Source organism: Suncus etruscus, chromosome 7, assembly GCF_024139225.1.
Source record: "Suncus etruscus isolate mSunEtr1 chromosome 7, mSunEtr1.pri.cur, whole genome shotgun sequence".
NCBI lineage: Eukaryota > Metazoa > Chordata > Mammalia > Eulipotyphla > Soricidae > Suncus > Suncus etruscus.
In genome coordinates, this window is record NC_064854.1 from 100,445,023 (window position 1) to 100,471,943 (window position 26,921).

At 39.5% G+C, this 26,921-nt stretch overlaps 1 protein-coding gene and 1 pseudogene across 2 annotated transcripts in view; one reads left to right on the plus strand and one right to left on the minus strand.

The window, feature by feature from the left end:
• Positions 1-26,921, minus strand: part of GPR27 (G protein-coupled receptor 27) — a 481,267-nt gene that overhangs the window by 252,407 nt on the left and 201,939 nt on the right. The gene's annotated exons all lie outside the window — the stretch shown is intronic.
• Positions 2,200-2,293, plus strand: LOC126014560 (uncharacterized; annotated as a pseudogene).

Sequence of the window (26,921 nt, forward strand, 5' to 3'; positions counted from 1 at the left end):
GTAATAGCATGGAGGCAGAGCATTTGCCTTTACATCCAGAAGGACAGTGGTTCGAATCCTGGTATCAGATATGGTCCCCCATGCCTGCCAGGGGTGATTTCTGAGCGCAGAGCCAGGAGTAACCCCTGACCACTGCCAGGTGTGACCCAAAGACCAAAAAAAAAAAAAGAAAAGAAAAGAAAGAAAGAAAGAAAGAAAGAAAGAAAGAAAGAAAGAGAAAGATAAGAAAGAAGAAAGATAGAAAAAGAAAGAAAGAAAGAAAAGAAAGAAAGAAAGAAAGAAGAAAGAAAGAAAGAAAGTAAGGAAGAAAGAAAGAAAAGAAAAGAGAAGAAAGAAATGAAAGAAGAAAGAAAGAAAAGAAAGAAAGAAGAAGAAGAAAGAAAGAAAGAAAGAAAGAAAGAATGTAAGAAAGAAAGAAGAAAGAAAGAAAGAGAAAGAAAGAAAGAAAGAAAGGAGAAAGAAAGAAGAAGAAAGAAAGAAAGAAGAAAGTAAGAAAGAAAGAAAGAAAGAAAGAGGTAGGGAGGGAGGGAGGGAGGGAGGAGGAAGGAAGGAAGGAAGGAAGAAGGAAGAAGACAGACAGACAGACAGAAAGAAAGAAAGAAAGAAAGAAAGAAAGAAAGAAAGAAGAAAGAAAGAAAAGAAGAAAGAAAGAAAGAAAAGAAAGAAAGAAAGAAAGAAAGAAAGAAAGAAAGAAAAGAAAGAAAGAAAGAAAGAAAGAAAGAAAGAAAGAAGAAAGAAGAAAGAAAAGAAAAAGAAAGAATGGAAAGCAGGCAGGCAGAAGTTATTCGTTTTAAAGGCTCTGAAGGTCTCTGCAGGCAGTGAAGCTCCACCCCTGCTCACTGATGCCAGTCACTGACAATTCACAATTCGAAACCTGGAGTGGGTTGGACTCTCAGCATCTACACCTTTCCCCCACTTTGTTTTTCCCCCTCTAACTCCATGGACAGCTCTATGAAAAAGTATGACGACTATTTCTCCAGTTACTTAGATTACAGCAGTGGGAGGCCTGGAGAAGGTGAAAGACCAACATTGCTCAAACTCTCAGTTGAATTCCTATCCATTTCGAAGGACTGTTTCTGCATCACTATAGAAAAAGTCGCCTTCCTTAGGCCGTTTTTGCCATTGTGGCAATCACAAAGAACCAAACCTGCAATAATCCCCAAATCATATAGATATTCTAAAAGTTTCTGATTTTGCAAAGCAAACCCCCCCCCCCAAACCTTCAAATCCTCAGTTATACAATTCCAATGGTTCTTGGCTTTTTGTGGATTTTTTTTTAACTCCCAAACAATAATGAGGGGGCCTTTCAGACAATACCCAGTAATTTCCCAGCCAACTGGGTTCCCCCTTAGCAGCACTGAATCCTTGGGGCCTCTGGAGGCCTCTAGAGACATCCCAGCAGTGCTAAAAGCCATCAAGTTTTACACCCAATGATGTCTAAGAAGTGACCTGGTTCAAGAGATCAAAGGATTATGTATGCTTCCCCTAACCCATGTCTACTCATGCCCTCTTCCTGGATATTTGCTGTATTTTCACATAGTCTAGATCATATAAAGATGATTACTTATTTAGCCTATCTCCAGCTTCTTCTGCTCCCAAAAGATGGAGAATGAGTTCAAAAGTTCCGGACTTTTTGCTCTCAAGTTTTTTTGATGACTAAATGAGCAGAAAAAAAAAGAATAAATCTCTACCAACCAACCAAGAGAATGAATCTTTTGTGATGTCACTGACTGAAAGCAAAATTTTTGTGTTGTTGTTGTTTTAGAGCCACACCAAGGCAATGCTCAGAGGTTGCTCCTGGCTCTACACTCAGGGATCACTCCTGGAAGATCTTGTTCCCCCAAATAAAGATAACATGGATTAAGCCTGAGTTGGCCATAGGCAAGGCATATGCTTGTTATGGTTTCAAAAAGCAGTTTTCAATAAGGGCTGAGAAGACAATAAACTTAAAGGAAACTCCCAGTACTGCATCACCACTTTGAAAGAGGGGAGCTGCAGCTAAGAGTTAGTTGTGACTTTGTGGTCAAACAGGGGAGATAGGTGAGGGCCAAAGCAAACAATACAGTGAGTAGAGTGTTTGCCTTGCACACTGCTATGGTCCCCTGAACACACAAAAGTGTGTATGAATTCACACGAAGTGAGTGCAGAGCCAGGATGGATCCTAAACACCATTGTGTGTGATCCAAAAGAAAACCAAAAACATTTTTCGGCAGCACATATACTAAAATTGGAACGATAAAATTGGCCCCTGCGCAAGGATGACACGCAAATTCGTGAAGCATTCCATATTTTTTTCTACCTTAAAAAAAAGAACATAAAAGCACATTTTTCAAAAAGGAGAAAGGTGGGGCCAGATAGGTGGCGCTAGAGATAAGACATCTGCCTTGCAAGCACTAGCCTAGGAGGGGACCGAGTTTCGATCCCCCCGCATCCCATATGGTTCCCCCAAAGCCAGGGGGTGATTTCTTTTTTTTTTTGTCTTTTTTTTTTATTATAATATAATTTTATTTTGATCATAGTTGGCTTACATATTGGTGACAATAATATTTTAGGTACATATTCACATAAAATCAGGAGGGATTCCCATCCATCACCAAATTGTTCTCCCTACCCGTCCATTTTTGTTCTGCCCTCCCATTTCTTCTTCCCTCACCCCCCCGGGTGGCTAGAATATGTGGTCCCCTCTGTATCTAACCTATTACTTAGTAGTCTTGCACCTGTTTGGTCTTGAGGCCTCCCTTATTTCCCCCTCTAACTGGAGGCAAGACCAGCTATTTCAAGTTATGTGGTTTTACCTGAAAAAGAAAAAAGTAATAAATTGGGGTAAGAGTCTAATACCCCGAAAATGGGCGGAATCCTTCTAGTGGCTCTCATCATCAATTTGGGAGGTGAAAAGAAAGAGAAGGTGAAACACTCCACCAGTACCAAAAGAAGTGTTAAATATCCATTGAGGACTCCAGCTTTATCAATAAGCACCACAAAAAACAAACAAAAAAACAAAACAACACAAACAAAAACACAACAAAAACAAGCACACAAACAAAAAAAACACACCATGGTCTTGAAATAAGAAACATGGCATAGCACATACGAAAGAAAGAGAGGAAGAGAAAAATAAGTATAAACTGGGGACAACAATTTCAATAATCACACCCAAAGAGAGAAATCGACAAATAGATAGGTAAATGAAAATAATAATAATAATAAATGAAGGTAAAAATATATATATTATATTATATATATAAATAACCAAGGTTTTGTGCTTTTTGTATTTTTGTTTTTTCCCTCCTGCCCCTGGCACAGTAAATATTGGGTCATTTGAAAAGAAATTCACTTGGCCTAAAAAAATATGGGGTTTCTCCGTCCTCTGGAGTATACTGTCATGGGGATCAACTCTAGATTTTGCTCAGGATCATTTACTCTCCCGGTGGCGTTTTTGTGGTTGGTAGACTTCTGCTCTGTCCAGGGTGATACAATCAGAGCTCTGTGTTTAGAGGTCTCAGTATCTGCACAGATCCTGAGATGGGATTTATGATGAAGTCAGTCTTCGTGATTCTAGAGGTTCTGTTGCCTCAGTGTCATTTTAATCCATCTTCTGTGGTTGGTGGTCTTGGGCTTTGCACTGAGCCTAGGATGGCACCTAGGTTAGCGTCTTTCTTTGTGCTTCCAGAAGCTCCATTCCGTTACAATTGTCTCTGCAGGACCTTTGGGACTGGGGATCATGCTTATTGTGCAGGTCATAGTTCAAACCCTAAACTAGGCTTTTTTATTGGTCCCAAGATGTGTACAGTCTGGCCGTGGTTCTATCAGCAGTCATCTGTAAATCGCGATCTTGGCTTTTGGACTACCAAAGGGTGCCAAGTCTTCTGGTTTTGTCTTGTCGTTAGCTGGTAAGGTAGGCTAATCAGCTCTAAGGTCAAGTTGTTCACATTTTCCTCGTTGTCAGGATATCATGTTAGAGCTGGCCTTTGTTGACCCCGCAGTATTAAGGCTGTCCTGGATGGATTTGTTTCCTGCAGCTGTGTGAAGAGCTGTGCCGTTTCTATGTCTGGGACTCAGGGATTCAAGGCTGGATGAATGGTATTAATCACCCCTGAGGTCTAAGTTGATTCCACATGACATATTTTCCAGGTAGGATATATCCCTGTATTATAACAACTGTGAGTTCCTATCTCTATTAGATAAGAGCTCTTTTCTATATGTAAGATTTCCCCTTTATTTAGTGTGCCTTTGCAGGGAGAAATGGTGCTACATTATATTGTCGGTGTATTTGGGGGTGGACAGAGGGGATAACAGAAACAGGTCGCATCCCCAAAAAAAACGATAAAAAAAATAATAAAAAATGAAATAAAATAAATAAAATAAAAATAAAATAAATAAAAAAAAGAAAGGGAATGACAATGTATATGCTCACAAATGTATATGTAGGACAGGCATTTGAAAAAATAAATTAAAAAAATAAATAAATAAATAAAAGAAAAAGAAATAAAATGAGTTAGCGAAGCTTTTAAAGGACCAAAGTGGTGCAAAAAACTACCTTACATTTGGGGGAAAGCCGGTAAAAGATGTGGTGTTATTACAGGTCTTATTGCCTATGTTGGAAGTACAGTTTTTCCCATTGCCTTTTGGGTTTTTCCTTGTGGTGTTGTGGGTTCCCAGGCATCTTCTATCCCACCCCCCTGGCCTTCTTCAGTTTGGTAAAAATTTGTGGTAGGGAGGTCTTGGAAGAATTCTTGTATTGGGGGATACTTTTGGACCTAGGCCCCGGTTTCAAGAAACAGTCCACGTTAGGGGAGTTGGTAGGGAGGGCCGCACAGCATGAGTCCGCAGGGGAGTTGGCTGTCTTTTCTTGCCAGGAGACTAGGTGTGGGTTTGACTGGGTGTCCCCACGCCTGGGTGCTGGGTACTGGTTCGTTGGGTAGGAGGTCGATCTTGATGCCTAATAGATTAAGGACTGAGGGTGAAGAGTTTTAATATGGTGGGAGATCTGGATGGGATTGAGGGGTGAAGGGATAGTTAGATTTCTGGAGGGGAGAAAGGGGAAGGTATATGGGAGGGGTATGAAGGGAGAGAAAAGAAAAAATACCTTATAAAGAAAGGGAGAAGAGAATGGGAAAAAAGTAAAGAGAAGAATAGAAAAGAGAGAAATGAAGAAAGAAAAAAAAAGAAAAGAAAAAAGAGGAAAAAAAAAGAAGAAAGTAGTGAGAAGAGAAGAGAAAATAGCAAGGGAATGCTGGATTGGTTGATTGTGTTCGATGAATAGAGTCTGTAGTTTAAGTCCGTACGTCGTAGTTACTGCCTTGGTGATCTGGCTGGTCACGTGCTTCAATTCCTAAAAGAAGGTATAACCTAGAGATAAGTGTATGTTAAAGATTTTTCTCGCGGCTATCTCGTAGTGCAAGCAAGGTATGGTATCTCGTGTAGTATCCTGAGTTGCCACCTTAGTTTGTCCGCCCTTTGTATCCAAGGGTGCCTGTGGACAGAAAAGCTGAGAGGTTATTTAAAATATAGTAAAGATAAAGGCATTAAAACATAGTGTTAAGGTATGTTTCCATTGCAGTCAGTTGATTTCCCGTGGTGTTCTATACTTGTGTTCTTGTATATCGATCTCTAAGGGATTATTGTGGGCCCTTTGTTGTAGAAGTCTGATTACATACCTGTTCTCTCTATGCTGCTGTCTCTGTTGTTGCTGTTTTCTTTGTGGTATACTGTGTAGTGAAGAGTTTGCGTTGTTCCTTTTTCATGTATTTTGGACACTGCTCCCAAGTATATGTTGACTATTACAGTGCTCAGAGTTTCTACCCTGTTAAAACCTCGTTATTTGATTTGTTAGGTATTAGTGTGTATAAAATATATGTTCTAGGTGCTTCAGAACTAGTGCTACCATTCTGTGTTTTTCTTTTGTCTTCTGACTTACTTCGTTTAACATAACATGATCTAGGTCCATCCACGTTGCTGCAAAGTCTGTGATTGTATCATTTCTGACTGCCAGTATATTTCATTGTGTATATGTACCACATCTAATGATCCATTCATCTGTTGTTGGACATCGAGGTTGGTTCCAAGATTTGGTATTATACTGATTGCTGCGATAAATAGTGGGGTGCATATGTATTTTGGGATGAATATCCTTCCAACCTTGGGTGGTATATGCCTAGGAGGGCAATTGCTGGGTCAATGGCAGCTCAATTCTGAGTTCTTTGAGCACTCTCCAGACTTTTCTCCATAGATGTTGGACTAGGGGGCTTCCACACCAGCAGTGGATGAGGGTTTCCTTTCATACCGCATCCCCGCCAACAAAGGTTGTTTCCATTATTTTGATGTGAGCCATCCTCACTGGTGTATGGTGGTATCTCAATTGTTGGTCTTGATATGGATCTCCCCTGATAATGAGTGAAGGTGAGCATGTTTTCATGTGTTTGTTGGCCACTCCTTCTGTCTTCCTCAGAGAAGTGTCTATTATTTCATCTTCCCATTTTTTTATGGCTTTATTTGGTTTTGGGGGCTCAGCTTTCTGAGTGCTTAGTATGTTCTAGATATCAGCCCTTTATCTGATATGTCGAGTGAAAGATTTTTTCCCATTCTGTTAACTGTCTTCTTGCATTAAGTAGGGTTTCTTTCGCCCATGCAGAAGCTTTTTAGTTTGATGTAGTCCCATTTGTTTATTATTGCTGTTAACGTTCTTGCCATTGGTGCTCCCTTCTCAAAGACCTTTTTGATATATAGGTCTTCGAGTGTTCTGCCTATTTTATTCTCGATAAACTTTATAGATTCGGGTCTGATTTCAAGGTCTTTGATCCATTTTGAGTTGACTTTTATATAAGGGGTGAGGTATGGGTCAATCTTCATTTTCGTATATGTGGTTTTCCAATTGTACCAACACCATTTGTTGAATAGACTTCCTTTGTTCCATTTTAGGTTCTTGCCTCTTTTATCAAATATTAGTTGGCTGTATATCTTGGGGTTTATGTCTGGGAATTCTGTTCTGACCCACTGGTCTGAGGTCCTGTCTCTGTTCCAGTACCATGCTGTTTTGATTACTATGGCTCTATAGTATAGTTTCAAGTTTGGTAAGGAGATGCCTCCCAGCTTTTTGTTTTTCAGTATGTGTTTGGCTATCCTGGGTCTTTTGTGGTTCCAAATAAATTTTGTGATTGATTGTTCTATTTCATTAAAGAATGGTGTCTGGATTTGGATAGGGATTGCATTAAATCTATATAGTAGTTTGGGTAGGATAGTCATTTTGACTATGTTAATTCTACCTATCCATGAGCATGGGATGTTCTTCCATTTCTTTAGGTCGTCTTCAATTTCTTTCTGAAGCGTTTTGAAGTTTCCCTGGTATAGGTCTTTCACTTCCCTCGTAAGGTTGATTCCTAGGTACCTGATATTTTTTGATACTATTTTAAATGGTATTGTATTTTTAATCTCTCTCTCCTCAACTTCGTTGTTTGTATATAGAAATGCTACTGTCTTTTGTGTATTGACTTTGCATCCAGCCACTTTGCTGTAGTGGTTAATTGTTTCTAGGAGTTTTACTGTGGACTCTTTAGGATTTTCGATGTATATCATCATATCATCTGCAAATAGAGATAGTTTGTGTTCCTCTTTCCCAATTTGGATTCCTTTGATTCCCTTCTCTTGTCGGATTGCTCTTGCTAGGACTTCTAAGGTTATATTGAATAATAGTGGAGAGAGTGGACAGCCTTGTCTAGTTCCTGACCTTAGTGGGAATGCTTCTAGTTTCTCGCAATTAAGTATAATGTTGGCTGTAGGCTTTTCATAGATAGCTGTAACTATCTTGAGGAAGGTTCCTTCTAACCCTATTTTGCTGAGTGTCTTTAACATGAAAGGGTGTTGGATTTTGTCAAACACCTTCTCTGCATCGATTGATATGATCATGTGGTTTTTGTTTTTCTTGTTGTTGATGTGATGTATAATGTTGATTGATTTGCGTATGTTGAACCAACCTTGCATTCCTGGTATAAAACCCACTTGGTCATGATGTATGATCTTTTTGATGAAGTGCTGGATTCGGTTTGCTAAGATTTTGTTGAGTATCTTTGCATCTATGTTCATTAGTGAGATTGGTCTGTAGTTTTCTTTCTTGGTGGTGTCTTTGCCTTCTTTGGGAATGAGTGTGATATTTGCCTCATAGAAGGAGTTAGGGAGGATTCTGTTTTTTCTATGGTTTGGAAGAGCTATGGAAAAGTGGCAGTAAGTCTTCTCGGAAATGTTTGGTAGAATTCACCTGTAAATCCATCTGGTCCTGGGCTTTTGTTCTTAGGGAGTTTTTTAATTACATCTTCAATTTCCTCTGAGGTGATTGGTCTGTTTAGGCTTTCTAGGGTCTTCCTTGTCCAGTCTCGGAAGAGGGTTTTTCTCCAAGAATCTGTCGATTTCTCCTGGGTTCTCTATCCTAGCTGAGTATAGTTGTTCATAATATGATCTTATGATATGTTGTATTTCTTGGGGTTCTGTTGTAATATCTCCCTTTCATTTGTGATCCTATTGATTTGGGTGTTTTCCCCTCTTTTTTTTGGTGAGTTTTGCTAGGGGTTTGTCTATCTTGTTTATTTTTTTCAAAAAACCAACTCCTGGTCTCATTGATTTTTTGTATTGTTTTCTTGGTTTTCTATGTTGTTTATTTCTGCTCTTGTTTTTATTATTTCTTGCCTTTGGTTGTGGTTGGATTTCTCTGTTGCCTGTTGTTCCAATTCTTTGAGGTGATCTTTTAAACTGTTGGTTTTGTTATTTTCCTGTTTCTTGATATAGGCCTGTATTGCTATGAGTTTCCCCCTAATTACTGCTTTTGCTGTGTCCCACAAATTTTGACATGTTGTTTCTTCATTATCATTTGTCTCAAGGAATCTTTTTATTTCTTCCTTGAGTTGTTCTTTGATCCAGCTGTTGTTGAGCAGCATGTTGTTTAATCTCCAGGTATTAGTTTTTTCTCCATTGCTTCTTCTTGATGTCAATTTTTGATCTCTGTTGCATAGTGATCTGAAAGGGTACTTCTATGATCCTTACCTTTGTGGTCTTATATAGGGTTGGCTTTGTATCCTAGGACATGGTCTATTCTGGAGAAGGTTCCATGTGGGCTTGAGAAGAATGTGTATTCTGCTTCTTTTGGGGATAGAGGGCTCTATATAAGTCTATTAGCCCCAAATCTTCTAATTTTTCATTTAGAGCTCTTATTTCTTTGCTATTTTTCTGTTTGGTGGATCTGTCCAGTGGTGAAAGTGGAGTATTGAGGTCCCCTACTATTATCACATTTCCCTTCATGTGTTTCTCCAGGTTTACGAGCAGTTGCCTCACATATATTGCTGACTCTAGATTAGGTGCATAGATATTGACCAGGGTTAGTGTTTCTTGATCCAATGTTCCCCTGATCAGTAAGTAGTGACCCTCTTTGTCTCTGATCACTTTCTTGAGGTTGAATGCAATTTGGTCTGATATAAGAATGGCTGTCCCTGCTCTTTTTTGTTTTCCATTGGCCTGAATAATTACTTTCCATCCTTTTATTCTAAGCCTATGCTTATCCTGTAGCTGTAGGTGTGTTTCTTGCAGACAGCAGAAGTCCGGTTTATTTTTCCTAATCCAGTTCTCTACTATGCGTCTTTTAATTGGAGAGTTTAGGCCATTAACATTTAGGGAGATTATTGAGAGAGAGGACTGTTGTGCAGTTGTGTTGTGTAGGGTGGCTTTTGTTACAATCGGGGGTTTGGATTGTGTAATTCATCTCTGAGTAGGTCGTTTAAGGATCGGTTTTGTTTGCACAAATAGCTCTAGTTCGGTCTTGTTTGAAAATGTTTTTAGTCTGTTCTCCCATATGAATGATAGTTTTGCTGGATATTGGACTCTAGGTTGGAAGTTTCTTTCATTCAGTCATTTAAATATGTCATTCCACTGTCTTCTAGCTTGAATTATTTCGACTGGCAGATCTGGTTTGATTCTTATGTCCCTACCTTTGTACTTGAGGTTTTTTTCTCTCTTATTGCCTTAAGAAGTTCCTCTTTCTCTTTGTTTTTAGCCATTTGGATTACTATATGTCTTGGTGTTGGTTTATTGGGGTCTATTTTATTAGGGACCCTCTTCATTTCCTGGATTTGCCCTGAAGTTTCATTCCAGAGGGTGGGAAAGTTCTCTGCCATTATCTCTCTGACTACTTGTTCTTCCCCTTTCCCTATTTCCTCCCCTTCTGGTATACCCACGATTCTTAGATTGTTTCTTTTGTCCTTGTTCATTAGGTACTGGACTTTTCCTTCCAGTGCTTTGCCTTTTATTTCTTTGTTGGTTTCTTGGTCATTTTTTGTTTGCAGTTTTCCTTCGAGTTCTTCAATGTGTTTCTCCAACTCTGTGTTTCTGCTAGTAAGGCTTGTTATTTTGTCTGTTAAATCCTTCACTTCTTTTTGTATGGATTCTCTCATACTCTTTAACATTTCTTCTTTAATTTGGCTAATTTGTTCCTCGATAGATATCTTATACTCGGTAGCTAAGGTTTCTCTCATTGCTTTTATTGATTCTTGCATTTCCTTCCTCATTGCTGCTTTTAGGTCAACTTCCCATGAATCTGTGCGTTTTGGTGGGCTTGAAAACTTGTTAGGGTTTGTCTCCGTATCTTCAGAACTTAGGGTTCTCTTTGATTTACCCATATTTCTTTGTGTTTAATGGTGTGCTTTGGAGTACTGTTCCTTCCAATTTCAGCCTGTTTTGATCCCCTGTGGTGTGGGAATGGGTCCCCTCCCTGAGGGTGGATCTAGGGGTACTGTTGGGTGGGTTTGCTGCGGTTTGGCTCCTCCTGTGCTCTTTCTGTGGCCTAACCCAACGGGGGATGGGGCGTGGAGGGTGTTCGCGCGCTCAGCGTGGGTGTGTGGGGCTTCCCTACCTTTCCTGGGGCAAGTGAAACCCAGCCGGACTGGCTGCAGTTCGCGCAGCCCTTCCCAGAGCAAGAGAGACCCAGCTGGAGCCAGCGGCCCTTCGCGCGCTCAGCGTGTGTGGGCGGGGCTTCCCTACCTTTCCTGGGGCAAGTGAAACCCAGCCGGACTGGCTGCAGTTCGCGCGGCCCTTCCCGGAGCAAGAGAGACCCAGCTGGAGCCGGCGGTCATTCGCTGCCAGGGGTGATTTCTAAATGCATAGCCAAGAGTAATTCCTGAGCATCAAATGGGTGTGGTCCCCAAACAATAACAACAACAACAACAACAAAACAGGAGAAAGGTGGGAGAATTTTCTCAGACCTATGAAAGGTTTTCCACTGGAGAACTGAGGGGGGACAGGGGAGTGTGTGAGAAGGGTTGGTGGGAAGAGCTGGGTCCCAGTGTGAAGTGCTGGTCACATGCTTTTCTTGCTTTCTGCTTTGGTGGTGTTACTTTCAGTTAAAGATGACAGGCTGTGTCATCCATTTGTAAGAAGTGGTTTCTGTACCCAGACCTGACTTCTGTTCCCAATCATTTAATGAGAAAATTGAAGCTCAGAGTGATTCCTGGGGAGTAGAGGAGTTAGATCTTTAATTCTGATTTATCTGCCATTCTCTGAGCTTTCATCCTCTTTATTTCATATACCAAGTTGTGCTAAGCTTAATGATAAATACATTCTCCCTTTTTCATATGTATATAGCCTTATGATTCTGTCGATGGATCAACAAGTGGAAAAGCCTATTCTTTTTTTCTCTCCTGCTGCAAAAATAAGCAATGCTGCCAGTACAGAGAAAAAAAGCTGTGATGAGATTCTCTTTACTCCTTGGTCTGAGGACATGGAGGTCAAAGTTTCAGGGTGTGGGCAGGGGAAAGAATCATTTTCACCACCTAGAAAAACTAGGACATTTTTAGGATGCTGGCAGAGAAAGTTGCAGCTGTAACCTCATGTATTATTAAGTGTTTATGACATGCAACTTCTTGTTACAATGAAGAAAATTTTCATACTGTTAGCTCATTAACAGATTTTTAAAAACAACTGGAAAAGAATGAAAGTTTCATTTCTAACACTGCGTATTCTGTAGAGTAGAACTGAACAAGAATTTAGGGGAAGTGGATAATTTTTGTCTTGGAGGTGAGGGTTCCCTCAGTCCCTGCCATCACAGAATTGTGGCCTGCTTAAAGTCCAAAGTTCTTTTTTTTTTCCTGAATAACTTGGAATATATGTTGAGTATCTGAAAGGTAAGGAGTATAATTTCTTGCCCTCATAGGTGACTGACTATGACATGTCTCCATTGTAGCTCTTTAAACTAAGGAATCAAATGGAAGGGTTTAAATGGAAGGTACTAGGAGCTTAGGAGGCTTTTTATTTTTCAGTTCTGGAGCACTCAGTATCCTGGCTGGAGCAAAGTAGCAGCTACTAGAGCAGCCCAGGAAGGTATTTCCATGCTCAGATGATTTCTGCGGGTGGTTTCTGCCTTGCAACTCTAAACTCTGACTCATAAACTGTTCTGAGTCCAGTTCACACTCTCCAATAGGCTTTGCCACCCCACCCCACCACACCCCACCCCCAGTCTTCTATTCTTTCTGGAAGGAAGCTGTCATGATAAGCAAGAAATTACCTGGTGGACTAAGAGGGTACACTTTTAGGAAACACTATTTAACAGAGCATTCTTGAGCATGTGGGAGAGGACCAGAGAGCCAAGTGGGGAACTGCCTGAGCTGCTCTGCTACTCTCATATTAGGCCTTTCTTACCAAGAGATGGCCTTCCTTCAGGAGTCCCAGGAACAGGCTTGAGACCAGGATCTGAGGACCAGAGCAGTGTTTGTGAGAGGACTCTGGTGATCAGTAATAGGAGAACAGAGAAGCTGGGGAAGGAAGGAGACCATCAGTGACATGGTGATATGTTCACAAGCAACTGGCAACCATGTGAGAAGGTGGAGCTAAGCTCTCCTGGGTATGGATGCCTGTGGAAAGCATTCTTGGAATTTCCTTTCATCATTCATAGAGTTGAGGAGTGCTTCCAATAATAATTTGGATTATTTCTGGCCTGCAGAAGACAGGCTGAAATAAATTCTGGACAAGAAAATGCCAGAGAGATAGTGCAGCAGGTAGGACATTTATGTTGCATGTGGCCAAACTGAATTTGATCACCAGCAGCATCACGTATTGTCCCCCAAGCACTGCTAGAAATAATATCACAGTGCAAAGCTAGGAGTAACTGTTAAACTTTATGAGGTATGACCCAAAAAGGTAAAAGAAGGAAGGAAAGAACAAAAGAAAGGAAGGAAGGAAAGAACAAAAAAAGGAAGGAAAAAAAGAAGAAAGGGAGGGAGGAGGGAGGGATGGAAGAAGGGAGGAAGGGAAGGAGGGAAGGAGACTGACAGAAGGAAGGAAGGGAGAAAAAAGAAGAAAGAAAGAAAGAAAGAAAGAAAGAAAGAAAGAAAGAAAGAAAGAAAGAAAGAAAGAAAGAAAGAAAGAAAGAAAGAAAGAAAGAAAGAAAGAAAGAAAGAAAGAAAGAAAGAAAGAAAGAAAGAAAGAAAGAAAGAAAGAAAAGAAAGAAAGAAAGAAAGAAAGAGGAGGAAAGAGAGGAGAAAAGGGAGGAAAGGGGGAGAGAGATGGAGAGAGGGATACTGCCAGAGGAAAGAAAGATAGAAAGAAAGAGGAAGAAAGAAAGAAATGGAAGGAGGGAGATGGAGGGAGAGATACTGATAGAAGGAGGAAAGAAAGAATGAATGAAAAGAAAAAAGAAAGAAAGAAAAAAGAAAGAAAGAAAAAGAAAAAGAATGAATGAATGAAAGGAAGAAAGAAAAAGAGAAAGAAAGAAGAGAGAGAAAGAAAGAAAGAAAGAAAGAAAGAAAGAAAGAAAGAAAGAAAGAAAGAAAAAAGAAAAAAAGAAGAGAAAGAAGAAAGAAATAGAAAGAAAGAAAGAAAGAAAGAAAGAAAGAAAGAAAGAAAGAAAGAAAGAAAGAAAGAAAGAAAGAAAGAAAGAAAGAAAGAAAGAAAGAAAGGAGGGAGGGAGGGAGGGAGGGAGGAAGGGAGGGAGGGAGGAAGGGAGGGAGGGAGGAAGGAAGGAAGGAAGAGGAAGGAAGGAAGGAAGGAAGGAAGGAAGGAAGAAAGAAAGAAAGAAAGAAAGAAAGAAAGAAAGAAAGAAAGAAAGAAAGAAAGAAAGAAAGAAAGAAAGAAAGAAAGAAAGAAAGAAAAAGAAAGAAAGAGAAAGAAAGACGTAAAGAAATGAAGGGTCTGATAAAACAGTGGCACCCACATTTTCGAGAACTCTCTATCTGCTACTCACACATCCCCCAAGCTACCTCTGCTCTCTGTGAACAGAGGCAGGTTCAGTCTAAACTCTACTCAAATTCTCTCTCTGAGCCTCACTGAGGGCAATTAATTGTTCACCAACAGCTTAGTTCTGCTGGTAACAGTCTCCTTGGCAACCTCCGCCCAGTGTAGCAGAAATGAGAGACATTCTGAAAAATATATACATATATAGGTATGGAAAATATGAAAAAGCACATCCTCCTTTTTATTACAGTGTCTTTAAATGAAATGTGGGTTTGAAACAGTAATGAACTTAAATGCATTTCCAGCACCTAAGTTAAAAAGGAGCTTCCTGAACCCACTAGCACTCAAGTGCTGCTTCATCTCAATTCATGCACGTGTTCCCAGGAGACCCCACATGTTCCCAAGGCCCCCCAACTCAGGTGCCTGCTGCTTTTTATAGCAAATGACACAACACCACAGAATGACTCCCACCAAAACCAGCACTCTGGGGACAGACCTGTCATCAGTTTTTGGAACAATATTCTCTTGCTGAAGAGCTATGTTACTTACTCCCCATCTCTGGGTCTTTGAATCATCAAGAACTGATAATGTCCCCCTTTCCCCTTAGATCTCAGAGTATTTGTATTTGAGGGATTCCCCAGTTCTCTATGGTTGTCCACCCATCCAAGCTCTTGAATTCTGCTGGCTCTGCCGTTTCTTCTTTACCATCATTCTTTGGGGAAAAGCGCTATTTCCAGAGGCAATCTTCCTCACCTAACCACTCATCCATCTACCTGTCATCTATCAAGCCATTATTTTTTATCATCTGTCTAATAAATCTGCCATTCATCTGTCTTTAGCATCTGGCTATTTATCAAGCATTAACTATGATTTGCTTCTGAAAGGTTCCCCCCCTTGCCTCCCCACAAGTTCTTTCCTCATAATATACATATCATAATCCCCCTGAGGTACATTATTAATGTCCACTAGTTTGTCTCTTTGTTTTGACTTCATCAATTTTAGAACCTTTCCTTGCCCACAGAGGTGAACTGATTCCTTACTGGTCTTCTTTCCCTCTGACTTATTTTGCTTCCCTCAAGCTCCTTCCATCATTGGATACTTGATTTCAACAAGTCGATGATTTCGACAAGCCCATTAACCTCTCCAAATGTGTTTCCTTATCTGAAAGATGAGGTAGGTAATTGCACTGACACTTTGGAAACAGTTAAGGAAGATCACCTAGGTAAAACTACATAGAAATGATTGCTTTCTATAGAACAGAAAGAGCTTCGTTTCTTAGGCTTCTGTTTTCTAAGCTTCCCTTCTCTACCTCTCTCTCCTCACACTTGCTCACAGGAATTGGTCGCCTGGGATTCTAGGCGTTTTATTTTAATCCCCTTTCCCCTCTAGTGATTCTTCCTTTTCTACAGGTCAATTGTGTTGATGGTTATGAGTTATGAGTTATTTTTATTTTCAACTAGTATTGCATACTCGTGAAAAAATATGGGTGTCTTTTAAACAGCATAAAGAAAATAGGAGACATAATCTTTCACCCAAGGACAACCAGAAAGAAGGAGCTGAACTTCTGAAATATGCAGAGAAGACAATGAGAAGCAGGAGGTGCTTCCCTTTTATATGTATTCCAGTCTTTAAAGTGTGACTATCTCAGCCCTTTGCTTTGGGATGGAGTTAAAAAGGGCTATTTTTGTAGGCATGATGAGTAGGAAAATTCTCTGAAACTAATTCCTAATTCTCTCTACACAACACAAAACGGTGTGGCTCTGAGGGGGTGCTCAGAGGCTGAGAAACTGGCTATGCAAGGACTGGCTGACCTTGAGGAATGTTTCACATATCTGGAAAAAACTTTTGGCAAATAATTTTGGATCCAGGAAGCAAAAGCTCATTTAAACAGAAAGTTTAGTGGCAGCGCCTCGAGTCTAGGAAGAATTAAGAGGCCTTCTAAGATTTCAAATCAAAATTCAGCTATTGTGACCTCTCCACCCCACCCAAAATCCCTTCACCCCCACCTCCAGGTGCCCTGAGTGACATCTTCAAAGCCTTTGCCATCAATGCTTGAAGCATAGCTTTGTAGTGTGGCTTAGGAACCTCTAGAGGGCGCCCTTTTGCCTGCCGGTGGCAGGATGTCCCAAAAACTCAACCTGTAAAGTTCTCCAGTGGTGTATCCTTCTAAACAGCAAGTGTTTTAGATTTGTGGAAAAGCCTATTTTTATTAGTCTCAAAGTCCTTTGGTTAAACCCAAACCACCACGTTTGATTTCTGCCAGAAAGTTTTTTTTCACTTTCTGTCTCTTAGTATTTGTCTTGCAGGGTTGTAGGACAATATTGTCCCCAGTTGGAGAGGAGGAAATTAGTGTTTAGTGAACTTAAATGACTTGCCTCAAGTCTTGGAACTTAGGAAGTGGCCTGGCTGTGATTGGAGTACAGGGACACCTGACTCCACAGCCTTTTCCTTTCCAGCCTGGCAGCTGGGTCCTGAGTGTAGAACTGCTGGGTTTTATTGTGCAGGAGGAAGTGGCGGGTGGAGGCTCTGGATGAAGAGTTGGGGGTTGGAGGAGCAGAGTGCCAAGGGGAGGCTGCAGAGAGCTGAGTATGTCTGGAGTCACACTGAGAAAGGGACAGATGGAAAGCTGTCACGGCCAGGACCCTGCCTTCACTCCCTGGCCCAGGGCCACAGGCACCACTTTGTGTCAGCCAACTCCACAGCTTGGCTATTGTACCCAGGGCCAGAGAGAAGCTGGTACCACTGGGAGCCCACTGATTCCCGCCACCGTTGGCAACAGACTAGCAGTGTCTTACCATGTTATTGTCCTTTCTATATTGGTACCACAGACTCCTTTTATCTTTTCTCCTTAATCAAAGAGAAGCCTGTTCCACGAACACTTTGGCCTGAGGCACTCTGCTAGCTGCCATCTTGTTCTCCTGGCTTCCAGGTGACTGGCGGTGACCCAAGAAAGGCTTATTTCTGGTTCAGTAGATAGAAAGATCTGTTTCTAATTTAGCATGGTTATGCTACCCTCTGTCGAGTTCCCCCAAGGAGTTCTCCTGGCACACGTAAGGATTTTGGATTTGATCTGTTCCCTTGATATATCTGGCTTTCTCTTTATTGTGGTGCATTGAGCTTTCTACTGCAAAGTTTCTCAATTGGAGGTCATGTAGCCCCCTTATGGGTCCCCCAGGATAATCCAAGAAGATCACAGGTAAAAACTGTTTACATAGGAGACCTTGATAGAAGATGAGAAAGCCAACCAGTAGGACGAAAGCAGGGGTAGGAGAGGATTGGAAAGGGCAGACAAGAAACAAGATGTAAAGGGGCCACAGTCAGAAAAAGGTTGAGAAGCACTGATTTTTTTTTTGGCACTGGGATCAATATAGATGACTATAGATAAAGAAATGATATCTCTATATTCAAGATTACCATTGACTGCAAACAAGAAAAGTAAGCTTTCTATATAAAACCAACTGTCTGGAACCCTAAAGGCATTATGTGATTATATTTAAGATAATCTGCTACAGGTTGAAAGGCCCTGTGGTACCCTCTCCTCTTTAATGAGAGACTGCCAGCCACCCATTCTGTGAGTAGGCCTCTCATCACCTTCAATCTGAATGATCAGACTCGAGATCTAATATGTGCACTCACCATTGAGCTACATTTCTGACCAAATGAAGCTCTGCAGTCAGACCTGTTAATTCAGCCAAGTCATTCTCAATAGAATGAACTGTGTAGCTAGTGTTCAACTATTTAAAAATAGCAAATGTTCATCATTTTAACCTACTAAGGTGTTTATCATGCACTGAATACACAAAAAGCAAAGTTATGAATGAAGCTGGTTACTTAATCCAATATGGTTTTCTGGCAAAAATGTTTGGGCTGATGAAATGTGACCTTTGAGCAGAAGTGTCACATGCCAATTCTAGATCATGTCCTCCTCCACCCCTTGCAAATATCTAGGCACTCCCCTTGCTCAGCCTATATTCTGTTGTGTAGTGAGATGTTAAAGTTGGTGATTTTGCACTGAAAGCACTTGCCAGAAGACATGGAGGCCCTGCCAGGCTGGACTGATTCCTGCTGAACTACCCAATGAAAGAGAAGAAAATCTTAATTCTTAAGTCAGCATAACCTGGGAGTCTTCTTATACTATTGCCTACCTTAAAACATCCTTATTTGGTACATAACTTTGAGGTGTTTGATATCACTTTTATGCTCATATACATCAAGTTACAGGAGTAACTTCTGAGCACTGCTGGGTGTGGTCCCCCAAAAGAGGACTCTCCACATGGTCTGAAGGTGAGGTTCTGAAATAAAGTTCACAAATCTCTACTGCAACTTTGTCTTAAAAGTCATATTGATATTTCATTTGTTATAGTCATAAGACTTTTAGGTTCAAAGAAAGAAACATGGACATGGGCTATCAAAAGGGGGGAGAGTTCACAGTCTATGTTGTGGGTATAAATCAGATTCAGAAGAAAAAAATGACAAATCTGGGCATGGTTCCTCACCTTGTACATTCTGCTCTATAATCTTGGACAAATTATTTCATTTGTGTGTTTCCTAATGACCTATAATAAAACATGAGGTTAATAGTAGAATCAGCTTCATAAAACTGTGCTGTGATGATTTTATACAATATGCTTGAGCTGTAAAGAATAATATGATTTCAATGAACTTTAGCAAATGTGATGATAATGTTTCTGTTACTTACTGGTAACTGGAGTTTTCTTGTATACTTTTGACTCTTCCATAATTAATTGAGTAAATAGTTCCCATCTTCTGATTTCAGTTGAAAGAGCTGCTCTTCCATGACTGGTATTCTCTGATCTTAGGAGATATAACTACTTATTACAGTGACCTACTCCCCACCCAGATATATAGTGCCAAGTCCCCCAGTGAATGCTTGAACACTGGGAGAGAACACCTTTCACATGCTGTTTTTTTTCTTTACATACTTATGACAGATTCACTTCTACATTAGGCACAAATAATTTTTAAAAGAGTAATAGGGGACCCGGAAAGAGCACAGCGGCGTTTGCCTTGCAAGCAGCCAATCCAGGACCAAAAGTGGTTGGTTCGAATCCCAGTGTCCCATATAGTCCCCCGTGCCTGTCAGGAGCTATTTCTGAGCAGACAGCCAGGAGTGACCCCTGAGAACTGCCGGGTGTGGCCCAAAAACAAAACAAAAAAAGGAGTAATAGGGACTGGAGAGATAGTACAATGTGAAAAATTCTTACCTTGCACACTGCCAACCCAGGCTTGATCCCTAGAGTCTCTGGAATGCTTCCAAGAGTAATTTCTGAGCACAGAGCCTGGAATAAGCCCTGAGCACAGCTTTGTGTGGCCCAAAAACAAACCAAAAAAGAGCAATTTTAATAATATATGTAATAAAATTTAGATGAATATTGCCTCTCAAAATACCTTATGATATAGAAAATGTCATGACCACCTTTATATGCAAGATGAAACCTTAGAAACTATAATCAAGGTTATGAATGGTTTATATAATCATCTTTAAGTTATTAATGTTGCCATGATTGTAGAAATATCAGCCTTTGAAATGCAGGGCTACCTCTACAGTCATCTTCCAATTCTTAGAGCATTTTCATTCCATTTTTTAGACCTTTTCTCTTTCTTTAACTCAATTTTTTCAAATGGTTCTGGACTGTGACATGAACTATGATGAGGAAAAGGGTTGTGAACCAGAAATACAATGCAGCATAAATGCTTCATAAAAAAAGAAGGGGAGTTAGGAGAAGACTTTCAAGATAATTTTGGAGGCATCAGTGCATAGCAACTGAGGACTATGCCTTCCCCAGGGACAGTGGTGGGCAACCTTTTTTTTTTTCAACTGAGCCAAATCTCGCCAAAACCACGATTGAAATTTATTTTGAGAGCCACACAGGGCGGGCACTGACAGAGGCTAGGAGCAGAGTCCTGACTCCTGGAGTGGCTGCCTGGCACACAGAAGAGCCAAATTAAAAAGTGTAAAAAGCCGCATGTGGCTCGCGATCCGCGGCTTGCCGACCACTGCGGCCAGGAAAAACACAACTTACCATATTGTTTCATATTAACTTTTTTAATATCTTTATTTGAACACCTTGATTAGAAATATGATTGTAGTTGGGTTTTAGTCATGTAAAGAACACCCCCTTTCACCAGTGCAACATTCCCACCGCCAATGTCCCATATCTCCCTCCTCTCCACCCCATCCACATTTGTACTCCAGACAGGCTTTCTACTTCCCTCGTTCATTCGCATTGTTACGATAGTTCTCAATGTAGTTATTTCTCTAACTTCACTCATCATTCTTGTGGTGAGCTTCATGTTCTGAGTTGGACCTTCTAGCCTTCCTCTCTTTTATCTCTGAGACTTATTGCAAAAATGTCTTTTATTTTTCTTAAAGCCCATAGATGAGTGAGACTATTCTGCGTCTATCTCTCTCCCTCTGGCTTATTTCACTCAGTGTAATAGATTCCCTGTACATCTATTTATGGGAAATTTTCATGACTTCATCTCTCCTAATGGCTGCATAATATTCCATTGTGTATATGTATCACAGTTTCCTTAGCCATTCATCTGTTGAAGGGCATCTTGGTTGTTTCCAGAGTCTGGCTATTGTAAATAGCACTGCAATGAATATAGGTCTGAGGAAGGGATTCTTGTATTGTATTTTTGTAACCCCTGAGCACAGCCGGGTTCAACCGGCTCTTAATATTATCAAGCCTTTGAATTTCAGCTAGTCAATATTTGGAGAAAACAGATACTTACTGTTTATATCTTACTATATTTTACAGCCATTTACTTGTATTCATGATCACTATATGTATATTGTATAAATTATTTATTTAAGCTTTGTTACAAACATATGAGAGGATCTAAAATAACAAAGTTATATGAAGGTCTGTACTTCTGAGTCTCTCCAAAAACTCTTGTAGATTGAGACTCAGTTATTTCTTTTTTTTTATTTTGTTTTGGGGTCACACCCAGCTGCGCTCAGGGGTTACTCCTGGCTCTATGCTCAGAAATTGCTCCTGGCAGGCTCGGGGGACCATATGGGATGCCAGGATTCGAACCACCATCCTTCTGCATGCAAGGCAAATGGCCTACCTCAATGCTATCTCTCTGGCCCGAGACTCAGTTATTTCTTTACCTTTTGAAAATAATTTTCTATTCCTTACTCTCTAGAATCTACATGTGCAATTTCAGTATAATTTAAAGATACTAGGACTATACGGAATTTTGCATTTCTCAGTTTTTTTTTTTTAACGTGACTACTTAATTCTTTTCAGCAGAGAAAAGAAAAACTATTTTTTCCCTTAGGAAATGATATGAGGAATGTGCCTAAATAGAAAGAAACTGTGTTTTTGTGTTCTTAGGGAAAAAACTGTAAAATCTTTACGAAGTCTTGGGATTAATCACCTGAAATCCCAGTAAATGGTCTGGGTAGAGAAATCTTTGGTAGATTGGAGAAAGGGACTTCCCTGTCAAGAAAGAAACTCACCAGAGAACACCAAGTGCAATAGGAAAGAGATTTCTAAACTCACGCAAAACACCAGTACAATGAAGAAATGGAATAATTCAAGAGCCAAAGAGAAAGCTTAATAGACTGAGACTATGTTTTGCAGGCAGGGGTCTGATTTCAATTCTCAGAACTGTATGGTTTCTCAAGTGCAGCTGGGTATAAACCCCAAGCACTGAGTTGGGAGTAGCCCTTAACACTGCCTAATGTAACTGAGAAAGAGAGAGAGAGAGAGAGAGAGAGAGAGAGAGAGAGAGAGAGAGAGAGAGAGAGAGAGAGAGAGAGAGAGAGAGAAAGAGAGAGAATGGGGGAAATTTAACTTCACTATTGGTTAAAGACAAGAGCCTAGAAAGAGGGATTAAAAAATAAAAGTAATATAGCTGGTAAGGTGTTAGTGTTAGGCCTGGAGCAGTAGGAGAGGTGGCAAAAAGCATCAGGAACCCAGAGTCTGGTAAACAGTTTCTCAAGCAATCAGGCAGCAACCACCCAGCAGGAGCAATCTGGCAGGAGTGGTATGGCAGAGTCTCCTAGCCACCCTCCCCAGCACTTCTTACCCCTGAGACAACTGTTTTAAATTTGTACTAGGATATAATGTTAGAACTCTAGATGTAAACTTCATGGTAGTTTTGAAACAAAAATATAACAAAGAAAATGGCCCAACAGAAGTGAACAAAACTTGATCATTCACAAAAGTCAGTTATTAGAGTATAAGCAGAGAAAATATAGAAACAAGACGAAGATTAAAACAATCAGAGTTCAGATAGATAAATAAATGTATCAATAATCTCATTAAGCAGTAAAAGATATACCTGGACTCAACAATCAAAAAGCACAGAGTAACCAAATGGCTCTGAAAATAAAATTGAAGCTTTTTTTTTTAATTAGTTACACGAGAGTCATTTAAACTTTACTAATAACATGGACTCAAAGCAGAGACTGAAAAGCAATTGTGCAGGCAAAAGATAGCTTAAAATTAACAAGGATAGTCTTACGTAAGACAATAGATTTCAAATTTTAAAAAGGCAATAAGAGACAAGGGTGAACATTATATAATGATTAGGGAATAGTGCATCAAGGAATTTAGTACTTATTAACATATTAAGTACTAAAATAGAGTAATTGTTTATAATCCTGAAGAAAATATCAACGGGGCAAGGGAGACAATTCACAGGACCAATATGCTTCCTGGAATTCTAGGTTCAATCCCCAAGCATTTCCCAGAGCAACCCTCAGGTGACCAGTTGAGAAAAAGCATGACTTGAACACGACTGAGTGTGGAAAAGATAAAAAAAAAAAAAAAAAAAAAAAAAACAAAGAGAGAGAGAGAGAGAGAAAGTCATGGACAGCAACACAATAGTAGTAGGTGATATAAAGGTTCTATTCTCACCATGGACATGTCAACCAGTAAAAAATCTAAACAAAAACAAGCCCCTTAAATGAAGAGTTGCAAGAGTTGAGCTAAAGAATAGTTACAGGGGTTTTCACCCCAGAAAACCTATATACACAATTTTTTCAAGGGCACATGGAATATTTTTGAGAATATACCACATACTGGGTAAAAAAAACCAGTGTTAATAAAGTCATGATAATATAAAGTTATATCAAGCATTTTCCTTCCTTCCTTCCTTCCTTCCTTCCTTCCTTCCTTCTTTCTTTCTTTCTTTCTTTCTTTCTTTCTTTCTTTCTTTCTTTCTTTCTTTCTTTCTTTCTTTCTTTCTTTCTTTCTTTCTTTCTTTCTTTCTTTCTTTCTTTCTTTCTTTCTTTCTCTCTCTCCTCTTTCTTTCTCTTTCTCCTTTCTTTCTTTCTCTCTTTCTCTCTTTCTCTCACTTCCTTTCTCTTTCTTTCTTTCTTTCTTTCTTTCTTTCTTTCTTTCTTTCTTTCTTTCTTTCTTTCTTTCTTTTCTTCCTTCCTTCCTTCCTTCCTTCCTTCCTTCCTTCCCCTTCCTTCCTTCCTTCCTTCCTTCTTCCTTCCTTCCTTCCTTCTCTTTCTTTCTTTCTTTCTTTCTTTCTTTCTTTCTTTCTTTCTCTTCTTCCTTTCTTTCTTTCTTTCTTTCTTTCTTTCTTTCTTTCTTTCTTTCTTTCTTTCTTTCTTTCTTTCTTTCTCTCTTGCTTTCTTGCTTTCTTGCTTTCTTGCTTTCTTGCTTTCTTACTTGCTTGCTTTCTTGCTTTCTTCTTTTTTTGATTTTTGGATCACATCCAGCAGTGCCCAGGGGTTACTCTTGGATCTATGCTCAGAAATTGTTCCTGGCAGGCTCGGGGGACCATATGGGATGCTGAGATTTGAACCACTGTCCTTCTGCATGCAAGGCAAACACCCTACCTCCATGCCATCTCTCTGGTCCAAGAATTTTTTTCAAATCACAATGAAATAAAAATAGAAACCAATCATAACAAGAAGAGGAAGAAGAAGAAGAAGAAGAAGAAGAAGAAGAAGAAGAAGAAGAAGAAGAAGAAGAAGAAGAAGAAGAAGAAGAAGAAAATACTCAGACATTTTGAAGCTAAACATTATGTTGAATAATAATTAAATTAGTGAGGAAATCAAGGAAAAATAAAAATTTATCTAGAAACTAAGAATCTAGCTCTCAGAACACATGGAACATAGAAAAAGCAATACTAAGAGGAAGTATTTCATTGCAAAACAGGCTTATATCAAGAATAAAAATAGTTCAAGCAAGCAATCAAAATTTATTTTCTTTTTGGGAGGGCACATCCAGTGATACTTTGGGATTACTCTGAGGATTTCAAACAGGAATTACTCCTGGCTGTAGACCAGATGGATGACAGAGATCAAACCAGATTAGCTCTGTTCAAGGCAAACACTCTACCCATTGTACTATCTCCCTCACTTCTGAAACTTACATCTTAAGGACCTAGAAAAAGAATAAATGAAAACCAAGGTAAAAACTGGATGAAAATAATGAACAATATAATGAATAATAAAATGATGATAAAAATAGAAATACACAACATAATACAAAGGATTAATGAAACCAAGTTTCTTTTAAAATATACATATGATTGGGAAACCACTTAGGTCATGAACAAAAATGCCAAACTTAATGATAAATTCTAGTAAAGAAAATCAGAAGTGACAGAAGAAAGGTAGTAGCAGAAACCACAGAAATGCAATCATAAGTGACTAATATGAAAAACATTAAGTGAAGTGTTACCCCAAATCAAAAGCCTAGATCCAGATGGTTTTACTATCAAGTTCAACAAAACCTTCAAAGATGTTCCATTACTGTTCTCAAACTCTTAACAATGTGGGGACATTCTTTCAAATAGCTTCCATGAGGGCAGCATTACCCTTATATCAAAAACAGAAATAATTATTGATCAAAAAGGGGAAAATATGGGGCGGAAGAGATAGCATGGAAGTATGGTGTTTGCCTTGCATGCAGAAGGACGATGGTTCAAATCCCAGCATCCCATATGATCCCCCAAGCCTGCCAGGTGCAATTTCTGAGCATAAAGCCAGGAGTAACCCCTGAGTGATGCCAGATGTGACCCACCCAAAAAAGGGAGGGGAATATGCTGCTGAGAAATACTTTTTTTTTTTTTGGTTTTGCCCTTTTTTGTTTGTTTTTAGGTGACACTTAGTGTTATTCAGGACTTAGTCATAGATCTGTGCTTAGGAGTCACTTTTGGTGGGTTCGGAGAAGCTTATGTTGTTCTAGGGATCAAACCTGGTTTGGCCATTTGCAAGGCAAATGCCCTATTTACTATACTATGTGTCGCTCCAGTCCCAACAATATTCCTTTTTTTTTTAATATCTTTATTTAAACACCTTGATTACAAACATGATTGTGGTTGGGTTTTAGTCATGTAAAGAACACCCCCCCTTTACCAGTGCAACATTTCCATCAACAATGTCCCAAATCTCCCTCCTCCCCACCCCACCCCCACCTGTGCTCTAGACAGGCTTTCTACTTCCCTCATTCTTTCACATTGTTATGATAGTTTTCAATGTAGTTATTTCTCTAACTGCACTCACCACTCTTCCAGTCCATGTAGTGAACTGGAACTTCTAGCCCTCCTCTCTTTTGTCTTTGAAAATTATTACAAGAATGTCTTTTATTTTTCTTGAAACCCAGAGATGAGTGAGACTATTCTGCATCTATCTCTCTCCCTCTGATGTATTTCATTCAGCATAATAGATTCCATGTACATCCACGTATAGGAAAATTTCATGACTTCATCTCCCCTGATTGCTGCATAATATTCCATTGTGTATATGTACTAATGGTTTTTGGGCCACACAGAATGCAGCGCTCAGGGGTTACTCCTGGCTCTGAGCTCCAAAATTGCTCCTGGTAGGTTCAGGGAACAATAGGGATGCTGGGGATCAAGCCCTGTGAGCCACATGCAAGGCAAAGTCCCTACCCATAGTGCTATCTCTCTGGCGTCTCCCAACAATATTCTCAATGAACATAGGTACAATATTCACAACTAATTTTTATTTGAATTTACAGATAAATTGAAAGATTAATTCACAATGGCTAAGTGAGATTTGTTCCAGGGATGCAAGGATGATTTGATATAAGTGAGCACAACACATTAACAAAACATTGTATTAATAGATGTCAAGAAAGCTTTTGAATAGATTCAACATCTACTTATGATATTAGAATATCAACCAAATTGAAATAAAAGAACATACTTTCAACTTAAAAAAACTATAACAAGTCCACATAGAGCATCATACTGGTATCCTTTAATTCCACACATCACATGTAAGACAAAATAATTACTCTCATCACTATTATTAAGGATAATATCTAAAGTCCTAATAAAGCAAGAAAAGAAATAAAAGGCATTGAAATCAAAAAAAGAAGACATGGGATTACCACTATTTGCAGATGACTTCTTATTTATAAAAAAAAAAAAACCCTAGATACTACTAAACACAATTAGAAATAATACAATGAACACTATCTGAAATAATAAATCAATACATTATAGTGACAGAGTACAGAATCAAAGTGTTCTTTATTCATGATCAACTGGGAAAATGTAAATCTAAGTGAGAACAAAATGTCACCTCACAGCAGTAAAATTATCATACACCAGAAAGACTGAAAGTTTCCAGTGCTAGAGAAGATGTGGTGAAAAGAAAACAAAGAAACTTCATTCACTATATGTGGGAATGTTTTCTGGTTCAGCATCTATGTAAACAGCATGGAGATTTTTCAAAAATTTAAGAGCTGGGGGCC